This window comes from Triticum aestivum, chromosome 3B, assembly GCF_018294505.1.
Source record: "Triticum aestivum cultivar Chinese Spring chromosome 3B, IWGSC CS RefSeq v2.1, whole genome shotgun sequence".
Classification (NCBI taxonomy): Eukaryota; Viridiplantae; Streptophyta; class Magnoliopsida; order Poales; family Poaceae; genus Triticum; species Triticum aestivum.
The window spans coordinates 617329734-617343145 of NC_057801.1; positions in this window are offsets into that span (position 1 = coordinate 617329734).

The following is a 13412-nucleotide window of genomic DNA, read 5'->3' on the forward strand; positions in this document are numbered from 1 at the left end:
CCAGTCGATCGCCTCCGGGCACCGAGACATAGGGCTTTTACCTCCTCCGAGAGGGGCCTGAACTCGTAAACACTTGCATACAACCTCGCCATAGCTAGGGCCTTGCCTCCTCCTACGTACCCCCTATTCTTACTGTTAGTCTTAGTACCACGACAGTTGACGCCCACCGTGGGGCAAAGCGTCTTAGCGACTTCCGGCGAGGTTGCAGTTTCTTCAGTCTTCATCAACATGGTTTCCGGTGGTGGTTTGATCATGGGCCACGAGTTCCGACTCGGAGCACTCATGTTCGTCGCCGACGATTCGGATTGGCTCCAGGACGTCCTTCCTATATCTGAAATAAAGTATATAGTCATGGATCATCCAACATGCTGAGCTTGCCTTTCCCTCCCATGCTAGCCAAATTCTTTGCACCAAGTAGAGATACTACTTGTGCTTCCAAAATATCCTTAAACCTGGTTTTGTCATGAGAGTCCACCATATCTACCTATGGATTGAGTAAGATCCCTCAAGTAAGTTGTCATATTGCATGCAATAAAAATTGTTCTCTAAATATGTATGACTTATTAGTGTGGAGAAAATAAGCTTTATACGATCTTGTGATATGGAAGCAATAAAAGTGACGGACTGCATAATAAAGGTCCATGTCACAAGTGGCAATATAAAGTGACTTTCTTTTGCATTAAGATTTCGTGCATCCAACCATAAAAGCACATGACAACCTCTGCTTCCCTCTGCGAAGGGCCTATCTTTTACTTTTTTCTTATACCTTTTACTAGAGTCATGGTGATCTTCACCTTTCTTTTTTATATTTTATCCTTTGGCAAGCACCTTGTGTTGGAAAGATCCTGATATACATATATCCAATTGGATGTAAGTTAGCATGAACTATTATTGTTGGCATCACCCTTGAGGTAAAAGGTTGGGAGGCAACACTATAAGCCACTATCTTTCTCTGTGTCCGATTAAAACTCCATACCCATAAGTATTGTGTGAGTGTTAGCAATTGTGAAAGACTAAATGATAGTTGAGTATGTGGACTTGCTGAAAAGCTCTTATATTGACTCTTTCTGATGTTATGATAAATTGCAATTGCTTCAATGACTGAGATTATAGTTTGTTAGTTTTCAATGAAGTTTCTGATTCATACTTGATATTGTGGATAGATTATTACTTGAGTATAAGAAATCATATGACAATATATATATGTTGCTATTATAAGAATAATCATGATGCCCTCATGTCCGTATTCTATTTTATCGACACCTCTATCTCTAAACATGTGGACATATTTTTCGATATCGGCTTCCGCTCGAGGACAAGCGAGGTCTAAGCTTGGGGGAGTTGATACGTCCATTTTGCATCATGCTTTTATATCGATATTTATTGCATTATGGGCAGTTGTTACACGTTATGTCACAATACTTATGCCTATTCTATCTTATTTTACAAGGTTTACATGAAGAGGAGAATGCTGGCAGCTGGAATTCTGGGCTGGAAAAGGAGCAAATATTAGAGACCTATTCTGCACAACTCCAAAAGTGCTGAAACTCCACGGAAGTTATTTTTGGAATTAATAAAAAATACTGAGCAAAGAAAATACCAGAGGGGGGCCACCCACCGTCCACGAGGGTGGGGGGCGCGCCCAGGGCCTACCCCTTGGGCGCGCCCCTGCCTCGTGGGCCACCTGGCAGCCCTCCGGTGGCCATCTTCTGTTATATGAAGTCTTTTACCCTGAAAAAAATTCATAAGCAAGCTTTCGGGACGAGACACCGCTGCCACAAGGTGGAACCTTGGCGGAACCAATCTAGGGCTCCGGCGGAGCTGTTCTGCCGGGGAAACATCCCTCTGGGGGAGGGGGGATCATCACCATCGTCATCACCATCGATCCTCTCATCGGGAGGGGGTCAATCTCCATCAACATCTTCACCAGCACCATCTCCTCTCAAACCCTAGTTCATCTCTTGTATCCAATCTTTGTCCCAAAACCTCAGATTGGTACATGTGGGTTGCTAGTAGTGTTGATTACTCCTTGTAGTTGATGCTAGTTGGTTTATTCGGTGGAAGATTATATGTTCAGATCCTTAATGCATATTAATACCCCTCTGATTATGAACATGAATATGATTTGTAAGTAGTTACGTTTGTTCCTGAGGACATGGGAGAAGTCTTGCTATAAGTAGTCATGTGAATTTGGTATTCGTTCGATATTTTGATGAGATGTATGTTGTCTCTCCTCTAGTGGTGTTATGGGAACATCGACTACATGACACTTCACCATTGTTTGGGCCTAGAGGAAGGCATTGGGAAGTAATAAGTAGATGATGGGTTGCTAGAGTGACAGAAGCTTAAACCCTAGTTTATGAGTTGCTTTGTAAGGGGCTGATTTGGATCCATATGTTTCATGCTATGGTTAGGTTTACCTTAATACTTCCTTTGTAGTTGTGGATGCTTGCAATAGGGGTTAATCATAAGTGGGATGCTTGTCCAAGAAAGGGTAGTACCCAAGCACTTGTCCACCCACATACCAAATTATCAAAGTAACGAACACAAATCATATGAGCGTGAGAAAAACTAGCTTGACGATAATTCCCATGTGTTCTCGGGAGCGCTTTTCTCTATATAAGAACTCGTCCAGGCTTGTCCTTTGCTACAAAAAGGATTGGGCCACCTTGCTGCACCTTATTTACTTTCATTACTTGTTAACCGTTACGAATTACCTTATCACAAAACTATCTGTTACCGATAATCTCAGTGCTTGCAGAGAAAACCTTACTGAAAACCGCTTGTCATTTCCTGCTGCTCCTCGTTGGGTTCGACACTCTTAATTATCAAAAGGACTACAATAGATACCCTACACTTGTGGGTCATCAGCTCGCACACAGCAAAAAGAAAAGGGAGAGACCGGCGTGCCATACCTGATCCTCGATGCCGGCGCCACTCTCCGGGCGAGCTGCGATCTCCTCACGATCCCATGCCATTTGTTGCACGCCATTTGGATGAGCCCCCAATGGTTCGCCATTGCTTTTGACCCGCGCTGCATGTATACGCCTTTGAAGTAGGGGTCGATGAGCTTGCGCTCGTCGAACTCGGCCTTGATGTGATCCCAATACGTGTCGACGCTCTGGTTCGTGTCGGTGATCGGGTCGAGACAGACAACTTTCCACACTTCGGCGAGGCACTCGTCCTCATTGGACGCCCACTTGATGCGCGGCTCGCCGGTCCTGGCTACATGCTTCTTCTTCTTCCTTTTCCTCGCCGGAGCAGGCGCCTCCTCCTCCTCCTTATCCTCTGGCTCTTCCTCGTCGTATTCGAGCTCGCCGTCCATGTCACTGTTGAGGTCCATTGTGTCGTCTTGGGCAGTGAACCCGGGGGAGGCGGCGGCGGCCGAGCCGATCGTGACGATGGCTTCCATGTCGGCCTCCATCGCGTCGGTGTCGTCGAGATGCGACGAGGAGGCTTATGAGAAGAGCAGCGCGCAACGGCAGAGAGGTGGTGTCGGGGAGGCTGCGTAGGTCGGCGGCGAGTAGCTGTACGGAGGATACTACACGCCGGCGAAGGCGGGCGAGGGCATGTGAGGGAGTCCTGGATTAGGGGGTATCCGGACTGCCGGACTGTATATATCGTCCGGACTATTGAAGCGTGAAGATACAAGACTCAAGACTTCGGCCCATGTTCGGTTGGGACTCTCCTTTGTGTGGAAGACAAGCTTGGCGATCCGGATATTATATTTCCTTCCTTGTAACCGACTCCATGTAAACCCTAGCCCTCTCCGGTGTCTATATAAACCGGAGAGGATGGTCCTTAGAAGGCCGATCACAATTACAATCATACCATCATAGGCTAGCTCTTAGGGTTTAGCCTCTACGATCTCGTGGTAGATCTACTCTTGTACTACTCATATCTTCAATATTAATCAAGCAGGAAGTAGGGTTTTACCTCCATCGAGAGGGCCCGAACCTGGGTAAACATTGTGTCCCTTGCTTCCTATTACCATCAGCCTAAGACGCACAGATCAGGACCCCCTACCCGAGATCCGCCGGTTTTGACACCGACATTGGTGCTTTCATTGAGAGTTCCTCTGTGTCGTCGCCGCAAGGCTTGATGGCTCGTCTCGTTTTCAAGGACGACATCATCTTTGGAGGAGCGCTGGCTGTAGGCCAGATTCTCTGACTTGGCGGCTTCATTATGGCCGCCCCATTGGCTGTCGCGCCAACGATGGCCTCTCGGGTCATCACGCATAACCTTCGCATCAATTCGGAGCTTGCCGAACAGATGGATCCAATAGAGCTCTCCTCTCTTAATGAGCTCTTGGATTGCATCACCGCTTTGGAGTTGCTATGGACTATGACTGGATTGGGCTTAAACCCGACCAGAGGGACATTAGATCCCCGCCGGCCACCCATGAGATAGCGGTAGTGGAGGAACCACACACGGGTCGCCCCTCAACTTTGAGGACGAATTATGTCCGGATCACCGAACTCAGTAAGCCGAACACCTACTCAAAGGAAGACATGACCCGAGTCCCGGACTTAGAATCGGGCATCGGGCCGAAGAGATTGGGTGATACTCCGGACCCCGAACTGTCGGGCTCGGAACCTTCTGTGCCCCCGGGTGTCAGATCCGATAAAAATTTGGACTCAGCCAATGACACTCGCTCGGACTTAAACCGTCTCTCCCGCATCAGGCAAGAGCCCCTAGAGACGGTACACCGTTACTGGGCCAGATTCCTCCTTGTGCTTAACAAGGTCGAGGACTACCACAAGGAGGACGTAGTCTTGCTTTTCTGCAAAAACTGCACGAACAAAGGACTCCTTAATGCCATAAGTCGCCGGGAGATAGTACACTTTGCGGACTTGGCAACCATAATACAGAAGTACTGTGCGATTGAAAGCGCCTGGAAGACCCAAACAGAATTTTGGGATAGTACGACCCTCACCAGAACCTTTGTCCGAACTAAACGGCCGAACTCTCGTAAGTCGACCAATTCAATTCCCGAGAAACCAAAGCCCGCCCCAGGGCGTGGAACCGTATTGGAAGAATGGCTCAATGGGCCATGTAAGCTTCACAGTATGCCGGATGCAACACCAACCCATAGCCTTAGGGCATGTTGGATGCTCCGACAGGTAGCTAAAAGTGGCGAGGATCTCCTCGAGAGCCATAAAGCAGAACAACATCCCGCCAAGGAACACAATACGTACTAACAGTCTTCGAGACCTTCGCCTCAAACAATAGGCGCAAGCGAGCTCATCGAAGCTCTGCTAAAATCTGCCATGTGGCAAAAATAAATCCGTGGAACGACACTGCTATAACTTTCAATGCCAGTGACGAACCCCAATTCCAGACCATCCGGGCACCAGCCGCTTTGGTCCTTAGTCCAATAGTGGACGACTTTCGGCTCACTAAAGTACTCATGGACGGCGGAAGCGGATTAAACCTGATTTATGAAGAAACACTCAAGAAGATGGAAATTGATAAAAGTTGCATTGAACAAAGCGGCACAACCTTCACGGGAATTATCCCCAGTTGGGAGGCACGGTGTGCGGGAAAAATCACACTTGATGTGGTATTCGGCACCCCAGAGAATTACAGGTCCGAAGAAATCACATTCCAAGTGGCTCCTTTCAGCAGCGGATACCACGCCCTTCTAGGGCGGGATGCGTTTGCAAGCTTTCAAGCTATACCCCATTACGGGTACATGAAGCTTAAAATGCCCGGACCCAATGGAATCATCACTCTAGCTAGTGATCCGGACGTCGCACTCTGCGCCGAAAACAAAACCGCAGCACTAGCCTTGGAAGCACTGTCCGAAGCCCTAGCAGCAGAAGAATTAACAACGCTGCGTGCCGTCGTGGACAGGGACGACGTGATACTCGACAAAAGACCCAAGTCCACCTCATTTAAACCCGCAGATGAGATAGTCAAATTCCAAGTCCACCCAACGGACCCCACGAAGACAGCTTCCATCGGGACACAGTTGAGCCCCGCTATGGACGCCGCACTGCGAGACTTCTTACGCGAGAATTGGGACATTTTCGCCTGGCACCCATCGGACATGCCGGACATCCCACGCGAATTGGCCGAACATAGACTTAACATACCAAAGGGATACAAACCTGTCAAACAGACCCTAAGGCAATTTTCAGAGCCCAAACGGCAAGCCATGGGGGAGGAGCTAGCCAAGCTACTTGAGGCCGGATTCATCAGAGATATCAAACATCTGGATTGGCTGGTGAACTTGGTAATGGTACCAAAGAAGGACAAATCCTGGCACCTGTGTGTCGACTTCAAAGACCTTAACAAGGCTTGCCCCAAGGATCCCTTTCCCCTCCCTCGCATCGATCAAATCATCGATGCCACAACAGGACACGACTCGCTGTGTTTCCTCGACGCTTACTCTGGATACCATCAAATAAAGATGGCAGAATCCGACCAAGCTGCAACAGCTTTTATAACGCCATATGGCCCTTTCTGCTTCAACACTATGCCTTTCGGGCTTAAGAATGCCGGCGCAACCTACCAACACATGATTCAAACATGCCTGGAAAAGCAAATCGGCAAAACAGTGGAGGCATACGTGGACGACGTAGTCATAAAAACAAGACACGTCGAAACCCTAACAGATGACTTGAGGCTTACGTTCGACAACCTCCGAACATACGACATCAAGCTGAATCCAGAGAAATGCGTTTTCGGCGTCCCCTCTGGAAAATTGCTGGGCTTCATCGTTTCCAATAGAGGAATTGAAGCTAATCCGGCAAAAAACCGAGCTTTGTTGCAGTTGGCTATACCAACGGACCTCAAACACATCCAGAAACTAGCTGGATGCGTGGCTGCTTTGAGCCGCTTTATCTCCAGGTTAGGAGAAAAGGCATTGCCTCTTTACCGCCTTCTTAGGTGCACCGAACACTTCGTGTGGACAGATGCAGCCGCGGCCGGACTCGATGAAATAAAGACCTTATTGGCCAATAATCCAGTCCTAACAGCGCCAAATATCGGCGAACCTATGCTGCTGTACATAGCTGCAACACACCAAGTTGTAAGCGCAGTACTCGTCGTTGAACGAGAGGTTGACGGATACAAATTCCCGCTACAGAAGCCGGTTTATTACGTATCCATGGTCCTCATCCCATGCAAATCCCGATACCCACACTATCAAAAAATAGCATACGCGGTCTTCATGGCATCCCGAAAGCTACGACACTACTTTCAAGAGTGTTCGATTACGGTGGCCTCCGAATTACCACTAAACGATATAATAAATAACCGCGATGCCACGGGTCGGATCGCTAAATGGGCCATCAAGCTCCTTCCGTTCGACATAATATACAAGCCTCGGCGGGCTATCAAGTCGCAAGTATTAGCTGACTTCGTCGCCGAATGGACGGAAGCCGAACTCCCTAAAGAGTACGACACGTACTCTAACTGGATCATGCACTTCGACGGCTCTAAAATGCTGGCCGGATTGGGAGCAGGTGTAGTCCTGACGTCTCCCACCGGAGACACGGTCCAGTGCATCCTCCAAATATTATACATAGACTCCAACAATGCAGCCGAATATGAGGCTTTGTTGCACGGTCTTCGGATGGCAGTCTCTATGGGCATTCAATGCCTAGAGGTGCACGAGGATTCAAACCTAGCAATATCCCAAATAAACGGAGACTTTGATGCCAAGGATCCAAAAATGGCGGCCTACCGTAATGTCGTCCTTAAAATGTCAGCTCGGTTCGAGGGGCTCGAATTTCACCATGTGGCTCGAGAAAACAATCAAGCGGCAGATGTCCTTGCTTGCATCAGCGCTAAACGCGACCCTGTCCCACCTAACATATTCCTGGAAAGGTTGTTCAAGCCATCCGTGGTATGGGAAGGGGAGTCCGGCAATACCAGCACGGATCCGAATACATCCCCAGATTCCGAACTATCAGACATAATCGGAGGCTCTACCACCGAAATAACATCGTCAGTCCACGAAATAATGGCTGTCATCGCCCCGTGGACCGAGCCTTTCTTGGCCTACCTAAATAGGCAGGAGCTCCCCGAAGACCAAAATGAAGCACGTTGCATCGTCTGGCGTTCTAAAGCTTACAAAGTCCATGAAGGGGAACTCTATAAGAAAAGTGCGACCGGAGTGCTCCAAAGGTGCATCTCCGAAGAGGAAGGGCGGTAGCTCTTGGCTGAAATCCATGCCGGACTGGGCGGGCACCATGCCGCGGCTCGAGCACTAGTCAGCAAAGCCTTCCGTACAGGTTTCTATTGGCTGACGACCCGAGCAGACGCACAGGACCTTATCCAACACTGCGTCGATTTCTAGCTCTTTGCCAATCAGAGTTATATGCCCCCTACCGCTCTCCAAACAATCCCCATAACTTGGCCCTTCGCGGTCTGGGGGCTGGATATGGTTGGACCCCTTAAAGGGGGAAGCCACAAGAAAAATAACTTATTGTTCATGGTAGACAAGTTCACCAAATAGATAGAAGCCAAACCAGTGAAAACGGCCGAATCCGGACCAGTAATAGACTTCATATCCGGGGTCGTACACCGATATGGTGTCCCCCACAGCATCATCACCGATAATGGCTCAAAATTCACAGCCGATGAAGTGAAAGCTTGGTGCGGCAAAATGGGCACTAAGCTCGACTATGCTTCTGTCTACCATCCTCAAATAAATGGCCAGGTCGAACGGGCAAACGGTCTCATCATGAGCGGCATCAAACCCAGACTAGTGCGATCCTTGACAGAGTCGGATACTCATTGGGTCAAGGAGCTCGACTCCGTGCTCTGGGGGCGGCGGACCACGCTGAATCGCACCACCAGATACACACCATTTTTATGGTGTACGGTGCGGAAGCAGTACTACCTTGCGACATAATACATGATTCGCCACGTCTACACATGTATGAAGAGAAGGAAGCCGAGTTAGATCGGTAGGATAACTTGGATGCCCTGAGGAGGAGCGCGATGTCACTAAGGCCCGTTCCGCATTCTATCAGCAACAGGCTCGACGATACCAAAGCAGAGAAGTGCGGGCCAAAACTTATAATATTGGCGAGCTCGTCCTACGCTTACCGGAGAAGAAGAAGGACAAGCTCAAACCCAAATGGGAAGGTCCCTTCGGCATTGACAAAGTTCTCATCGGAGGAGCGTACCGCTTACGTAATGCGTCCGATAACAGACTCGAGCCGAACCCATGGAACGCGGCTAGACTCCGGAGATTCTACGCCTAGTGCCGAACTCAGTGTTTTTCTCCTTACCTCCCCTTTTTTTATTATTCCCCACCCCTTTTTCCTTTCTCGATCTTTTTCTCTTCACACAAAGTATTTAATATAGTGCGGACTCCCGGATTATTTCGACCGCACTATGTGTGTAAGCAATACCTGGGGGCTTCCTATACGGAAGCTAAACATAACTTACTCTAAAAGGCTTTTTTGCCCATCACACATGTATTTTCCATGTGTGCCTTTTCTTCACCATTATATGCATCGATATGACTTAAGACGTGGCCAAGCTGGGTTGCCTGGCTCCTGTGTTTATGCCCTACGTTCCCGTTAATTCGGCTAGGGCATAAGGGGAGCACCTCTGCGATTGTTACTGCCGATTCAGCCGGATGTGTACCTCAGACTGGGTGAAGCCGAAAGCTAGTTTCCTTAAGAGAATATTCGGTCGGCGAACAAAAGATGTCTTTGTTTATTATAACACAAATCCCTAGAAGTTTTGTATCCTGTGCCATGGTTCGCAGTTCGGACATGTGCCTTGTCGCATGCCTACCCAGGGAAAGGAACCCTTAACGGAACTATTCTCCCTAGAAGATGTTTCTTACTATCCATGTAATATAACATAACTAGTTGGGTACTTGTCTGTTCAAGCACTTATGACCCCTACGCCTGGTTTCCACGCATACTCCGGTTTTGTATAACCGAGCGGGTATTCGGACACACCCCGGACTATAGGATCCGGGGGCTGAAGCGAAAAGGTCCGCCATGACAAATGATTTTAATCCGGCTAGGGGCTACTTATGTCCATTGAATTACATAGTCACTTGGACTGACCATATTCCTCCTCTATACCATCCAACAGGCTATCTAGCTTACAATCCTGTTGAGAATACTTCGCGGCTAAAGCCACCTGGTCATATACCAGACTCACGGGAATTTCTTGCCCATCTGGCCCTGCCGGTCCGACTTCGGCCATATGGTTCGGGTCCAGCTTGGTGTAGCGCGTCTTCACCATAGCCCATGCTTCCCTTGCACCCTGCCGGCAGGCTGAAATCTTCCATAGCCGGAAGCGCCGCCGTGCTCCTTGAAGCATGTCCACAAGCTCCCCCATGCCATTCGGCAGGAAGCTTGATGGCCACAAGGCCTGCACTACGCCCTGCATTGCCTGCCGAGCTCGCTCGTGCAGCTGCGAGAGGTCTTGCAGTAAATCGCCCGCAGATGCGGGCATCTCCTCCTCAGGGCGACCGGTCAGCATTCCTACAAGCAAAACTCTTTCGATATACTTCCTCGCCAAACTATGCTATAGTTCATCTAGGCACTTACCATAAATGCCGCGGCGAAGCCTTTTGTTCTCCTTCACGGAGTCCGCCAGCTGTGCACGGACGTCTTTCAATTCCACGTCCAGCCGAACATTGGCATCTTGGAGAGTATTCTTGTCCTGCTTAACTTGCGTAAGAATGCGCTCGCCGGCTTTTAGTTGCCTCTGGAGATGCGACTCGTCATCCCTCCCGCCCTCCGGATTTACTCCGGGGTTATCTGCAGAATTTTCTATTAAATTTGTCATACCAGCCAGTTGCTAACTGATACATTTTCGTACAATTGAGATAAATGTTACCATATGAGGCCTTCTGGGATTCCTCTAGCTTGGCAACTGTGGCCCTCAGTTGGGTCTTGCACTCCTCTAGCTCCCGAGGCAATTGCTCATTCTTATCTACAAGAACCTGCGCATAAATTGATACTTAAAATTGTTGTGCCAACCGTTTCAAGTCTCAGGGGCTACTGCTATACATGCTTATCAAACTTTCTTACCCGTATATCTTTGGTATACTGGTCCGTCGCTCGGGCGAGTCCGCCTTGAGAAGCTCGGATGTATGCGTCTCCCGAATGGAAAGCATTGAATGCCTCTTCGGAAAAGATGTTGTTGCGGAGCACGGCCCGTCAACGTCGGTGATTCATGGCGCTCTCTACTTCGGAATTCATGGCAGAGAGCATGTCTGCATCCTCTGTTGGAGGACTATGCGGCATTGGACCTACGTCCGCCTCCTCTCTCGAAGTCGGTTTTGGAGCCCGACTGGTGGAGGCGTGGTTGGCAGGATCTCCGGATATAGTCCGGATACTCCTCTACCTGCCAGGATGTAAAGGGCGCTGTTATACTTCAAATAACAATAATTACATGACAGGTTGTTTCCTTACCTCTGTAGAGGCGTGTCGGCCCTAATCGCCTTCCTCTTGAGCCTACCCAATCCGGACGCTTGTGGCTGATGGGTCCCTAGGGGCTCGGCCCTGCGCTCCGAACGTCGCCTCTGCAAAAAGACGACGCTTCAGGGATAAGGCGTGACATCAGGAAAGAGTCCTCTTCGGAGGATCGAGTCTTCGGTTGGCTTACACGCGATGAAGGTAGCAGTCCGGGATAATCGGCAGTAATAGCCACTGGGGCGCCGTCACGGCTCGCCCGATAAAATATCCCGTCGACAAGCTCCACGGCCGCGTCCGGGTCTTCTTCAAGTCCTGGATCCAGGGCCCTTTCGGGGTCCTCTGGCTGCGGGGAAGGGCTAGAGATTCCTTCTACGGCCCTCCTCAGTTCCTGCTCGTAAATATCAAGGCATGTAACCTTAGCAAAGAACGCCACAATAAGTGAAGCGAGAAAATAAATGACGACTTACCTAGTTTGGGGGATTATACATGGAGAATCCGTCCCGCGGTTTGATATGGAGGAAGTCTTCCTCTTCTCCATTGTATAGGTCGGACAATATCCTTGCCAGAGCGATGGCGGAGTCCGAACCCTTACGGCCACAACGGGTGGCATCGTCTGTCCCGTTGAAATGCCACATGGGATTGCCCCGGTATTGGAGGGGCTGCACTCCCTGTATTATGCATATTGCCATGACCTCGACTATCATCAGTCCGGATTTGGCCAGTAACTTTATCCTGTTCATCAGGAAATGTATTTCCCTGGTATCCTCTTCTTGGGGGCCTCGGGGGCGCCAGCTTAGGCGTGCCCTCGGCGGGGCGTTACTGAACTTGGGGAGTCCTGTCCGGACTGGATCCAGAAGGGGAGCATCGTCAATATAAAACCACTCTGAAGCCCAGTTCTCGGGTGCCTTCTTGGGAGTGCCGGATAGGTATCCGGTCTCAGCGATACGCCATACTTCAGCCCCGCCCACTTGACATAGGGACTCTCCCTGGTTGCGGGGGACAAGGCAGAACAACTTCTTCCACAAACCAAAATGAGCCTCGCAGCCTAGAAATAGCTCACAAAGGGCGACATACCCTGCTATATGTAGTACGGAGGCTGGGGTAAAGTTGTGCAACTAGAGGCCATAGAACTCCAGGAGCCCACGAAAGAATGGATGAATAGGAAACCCGACGCCCCTTAATAGATGCTGAATGAGGCATATTCGCTCCTCTGGAGACGGATTAGGGGATCTCTCCACTTGTTCTCCGCCGTCATAGGTGGCTATTTTGGCTCGGACGGGGACCATGAACGCCGGTGAGAGAAGCCCTTGGGTTTGTAACTTTATCAAGCGGCTATGAGAAACCGGACACTCTCCCCAGTCCCCCGACTTGGGACAAGGGGAGCGAGCAGAAGAGTTGCGACGACCGGTCATGTTGGAATGGTTTTTTCGGGGCGCTCTGTTGGATGCTTGCTCGAGGAGGGAGAGTGAGGTTTGGATCTGGGAATCCCCGTCTCTTCAAATAGACGGTTAGCCCGAAGGATTGAGGGTGTCAAATGAAAAAAATGCCTCGACTCCTCGCATTCGCTCGACACGTGGAAATGGTCATTATTGAGGCACTGAAGTCGAGGAGTACAACATTGATGAGATGCCGAACACTGTTTGTCGTGATAGGTACATTGGAGTATTCGGAGAAGGAATCCACCTTGCAATGCCAAAGACAAGACTGCGCGCCGGACTCATCGTCATTGAAGCCTGGTTCAGGGGCTACTGAGGGAGTCCTGGATTAGGGGGTATCCGGACAACCGGACTGTATATATCATCCGGATTATTGAAGCGTGAAGATACAAGACTCAAGACTTCGGCCCATGTCCGGATGAGACTCTCCTTTGCGTGGAAGACAAGCTTGGTGATCTGGATATTATATTTCCTTCCTTGTAACCGACTCCATGTAAACCCTAGCCCTCTCCGGTGTCTATATAAACCGGAGAGGATGGTCCTTAGAAGGCCGATCACAATTACAATCATA